Consider the following 5,000-nt stretch of genomic DNA (forward strand, 5'->3'; position numbering starts at 1 on the left):
AAGTTGATTCCCATGTTTTTTTTTTATTCCCGGTAGTTTAAATCCCAAGCCTCGTTCACCAAACAACTCATTAACGATGGAATAATGAGCTCCTGATATAATTTCATTGTCTATCCCTTTGAAAGCTGTTTTGCTAGTAGACAAATAGGTATTTATCTATTAGTAATAACTTCAATGCCATCACAAAAAAATACATTATGTAAAAGTCTTCTTTATTGACAGTCAAATTTGAAAAAAAATACACAAATGATATCTATTAAAATTTGTTAAAAACAAGGTGAAATGCCCGTTTTGATTATGCAACATCATTACAACTTCTCTGTATACTATGCCGTAAAGCAATATTTTTCAATCGCTCATTCAAGTCCTTGTACTTTCGTTTATCAATTTATGAAGGCAGATAATCATAAATCCTTCATTTCATTTATCACGAGTAACATGACCATCTTTAAACTGAACTTAATGACCAAGGAGGACTTTCTTCTTTTATCAATTTTGAAATGAACTTCCAAATATTAGGATGAACACTTGAAACAACACTATGGAGCATAGTTGAAATGTGCAAGCTAGCTTTGCTGCTCTTCTCATCACACCTCCAATAAATTTTTGGTCCATCAGTATTTGATATATTATTATTATTATTATTATTATTGTTGTTATTATTATTATTATTAAATGCTAAGCTACAACCCTAGTTGGAAAACCAGGATACTATAAGCCAAGGGGCCCCAACAGGGAAAATAGCCCAGTGAGGAAAGGAACTTTAAAATAAATAATTCCTATAAAAACTATAAAAACTTTAACGAAACAAGAGAAAGAGAAAATAAATGCAATTTAAGTCGTCTATGTTTTTCTTTCCTTCAAGGGTACTTTCAATGGTACTATTCTTCGTTAAAGACTGACTGGTTGTAGATTTTTTTTTTTTTTTCAGTTTTTAGATAAGGAAAAACCTTTGTAAATACCCGCTGGCTTAAAGAAAAATCTGGGAGCCTTTGTAGTTTGTTGGTACAGAGTGAAAAACCACACTTTACAGACACAAGAACATCACCTAACCGGATGTGTCCCACCTAACCTAACCTAACCTAACCTAACCAACCTAACCTAAGGTCCTCCACCTAACCTAACCTAGGAGCTGTATCCTTAGACTGCTGTACTCTTATCTTACCCTGTTCCAACGAACTACATTCGCCCCGAAATATGAAAGGCAGATTAAGATAGACCTATCTCTTTGAAGCTTAAAGGTGTCTGGTTTCAGTTCAAGTTCCATCGGAATAGATGCTCACCAGAACGTCAGCCAGGCCAGCACCCCCCCCCCCCCACTATGGTGCCCAATCACAGCAGTGGCTTCCCCATTAGACAGGTTAAACTCACAGTCCCGGGCCCGGATCGATCTGCTGCTATGCGAATGCAAGGCAAACACGTTACCACTGAACTAGCCAAGAGGTTTGCCTTATAAATAAATGGAATATTGGCTTATTTACCCGATTATGTATGGTCAATCGGGAATCATAATAACGGGAGCTAATAATACTGGGAATCAATTTACCGGGTATCAAAATATTGGGAATCGGATAACCGGAATAAAAACCGGGAATTAACATACCGTTCACTCTTATTTATTTCCATATGCACGCACACACACACACACATATATGTATATATATATATATATATATATATATATATATATATATATATATATATGTGTGTGTGTGTGTGTGTGTGTGTGTATACTGTATATATATAAATATATATACAGTATATATATATATATATATATATATATATATATATAAATTTATGTACAGTATATATATAGATATATATATGTATATATATATATATATATATATATATATATATATATATATATATATATATATATATATAGATATGTATATATATAGATATATATATATATATATATATATATATATATATATATGTGTGTGTGTGTGTGTGTGTGTGTGTGCGTGTGTGTGTATAAAGGTACCTATTCATATTGTATGCATAGAATCTTATGCGTATAAAATTGAAATACGCTGAAGTAATGTCACTATAGTGTTGAAAAAGGGAGGTACAGTTTTAATCTCTAGAGCAAAACTTTAATGTTCTTCTGCAGGATTCTTTTATGAGTCATTAAATTGTTACGCTTGGGTGATACGATTTTAAGACATCTTGTAAACTTCTTACTTTTGAAAATGAGATTTTCATGTTATGAGATTGAGTTATAACTTGACTAGAATTTTTAGCTAAGCCTTTATAGCAAAAGCTAAAATATATATAAAATAAAAATCTTTAATTTTTGTACTTTGTTAGTGTTCATATATCATACAATAAATTTCTTTGTTTATTTTCGATATATTTTCCATTAATAGTTTTATATATATATATATATATATATATATATATATATATATATATATATATATATATATATATATATATATATATATACTAAAAAGACAGTCCTTCCTTTCATGAGAATATCTTATTTCAATATATTATGTTAATTAAAAGCATCACTATGTTCTCAGACGGCAATATGTTCAACGATTGAAGGTTTCAAGGCCGCTCATGAATAGCAGAGGAAAGGGACAGTGACAATGGCCTATCACGCAGGACAATGCCCTAGAGACTGATTATCTATACATATGATCAGCGTCCAAGTCGCCTCTCCAACCAAGCTAGGACCAAGGAGGACCAAGCAATGACTGTTTATGACTCAGCAGATATACCTATAAGCTTCCCCAAACAACCCATCCTTAGCTCACAAGGATGGTGAGGTTGCAGCAACCAAAGAAATAACGAGCTAAAGAACTAACACTTTATGGAAATATGATTTTTCCCAACTTTTAACAAAAATAAGACATCGTAATATCTTAGTTTTTAAAAAAATATTGACTTATAGTTTTCCCCAGGTATTAGTTATTAACACTGGGCTTTATAAGTTTTGCTTCATGTGGCAAATGGAGGAATAATTCAATTTTGAAAGAATTCTAAACAATAACGTAAAAGAATGTTGATGTGTTTGAGAAATTACTTTCGTGAATATATAATAGACAAACTTACAGATAAAGAAACCCTCAAATTATTAGACAGTTTAGATATGCAATATAGATTTCTTCTGTCTGCACACACACACACACACACACACACACATATATATATATATATATATATATATATATATATATATATATATATATATATATACATATATATATATATATATATATATATATATATATATACATATATATATATATATATATATATATATATATATATATATATATATATATATATATATATATGAGGAATTACATAATTGAATCAAAATAGATGATAAAATGTGGGCAAATGAAGTTGAGAAGATGGAAACTTGTATGAATACCAAGAAAGAATTGGTACACCAATTGAAAATTATTGAAAAATAATTAGGATTTTCAATGTCATCGAGAGATAATGATATAAACTGTTAGTACTAACAGCTGCTGTAGTACATAGGATTCAAGAAAAATTATTACCAAGGTTGGTATTAGGGAGAAAACGTATCACAGTACTTTACGGTGGTTTGGCTATGAGGAGAGAATGGGAAAAATTGGAAGCACGGAGGGTATATAATTTAAACGTGCATAGAGTAGACTGGTGGAAGAAATTAAGGTACGGAAAGGTTGGGTGAATTTATAATAGATGGAATATAAAGAGAGGACATTTTATATCCAGGAAACACGAAAGCCTATGCCTCATTGAAATGGATGGCGGTTTCATGTATGAACTGACTTCTGCTTCTCTGAAAATTTTACTGTACATGTGGGTTATCTGTAATTTATCAGTTAAAACATGAAAACATTAGTATTTTCAACTAGTTAATTGAATAATATACAGAGACACCACAAACATAAAAAAAGTTTTTCTAATTATATAGAAATAAAAGGCAGCCATTATATTAACATTACAAGAAAAACAGATTGTATAAACTGTATACTTTGCTACTTACACATCGATTCCGGTAGAACCCAAATGGCAGGAGGAGCATAGAGCTCGGAGAGAAGTGCCGGAAGACATATAATCAAAACCAGAAGATCCGCCACGACCAGATTGATAATGAAAACACTGGTTGATGTCGCCCTCAGATCTCTGTCCTTCATAACAACAACTGGGACTAGAATGTTACCCAACAGACCCACTGGGAGAAGCAGGAGACACCAAGCAGTGTAGATGCCCTTCATATAAGCCGGAAAGGTGATGTTGGGCCATCTGTCTTCGGTGTAAACAGTCGAGGAGTTCAGAAGGAGGAGTGATATATTAACGGCCGTTTCAGGTAGGGATGTGTCATTGGGTATGTGAGAACTCCTCACTTGATGGAACATATTGGTTGTGCAATCTTCTGTGCCACATTCTATAGAGGGGTTAGTTGGTATGACGTCCACTCTGAACTCCATAGCCAGAGATGCTGCGAGCGCCAATCAAGAAATTTTTCCAGCAGAGTGACTCATTTCTGAAAAAATAAGAGTAGAAAATATGAATGAGGGAAGCTTTTTCAATAAAACTTGATGTAGCGTTACCTTATCTATTAGATAATATGTACATAATTTTATCAATATAATTGACATGGAGTTTGTGTACCCTTTGAAAATAGCTTTAATCCTGACAACAATGAATTATTCAGAGCATACCATTTAAAATTATATATTTATATATATATACATATATATATATATATATATATATATATATATATATATATATATATATATATATATATATCATCACCATTAAACGTTACCATCCCAATGCAGAACAAAGGCCTCAGACATGTCCCACTTGCGTCTGTATATGGTCTTGCAGCTTTACTAAAGCCCATAGAACATAAACTAGTTACAAGACCTATGGTAAGAATAGTGATGAAAATAACACTATGAGACAGAGAAAGAGCAACATGGATACGAGAGCAAACTAAAATATAGAATATTCGAACATGTTAGAAAAATAAA

At 31.8% G+C, this 5,000-nt stretch overlaps 1 pseudogene; it reads right to left on the reverse strand.

Annotated features, from left to right (window-relative positions):
* The window catches only part of LOC137655127 (growth hormone secretagogue receptor type 1-like), a 32,390-nt pseudogene extending 27,889 nt beyond the window's left edge, over positions 1–4,501 (reverse strand).
* Positions 4,502–5,000: the final 499 nt, after the last annotated feature.

This window comes from Palaemon carinicauda, chromosome 16, assembly GCF_036898095.1.
Source record: "Palaemon carinicauda isolate YSFRI2023 chromosome 16, ASM3689809v2, whole genome shotgun sequence".
NCBI classification, from domain to species: Eukaryota; Metazoa; Arthropoda; class Malacostraca; order Decapoda; family Palaemonidae; genus Palaemon; species Palaemon carinicauda.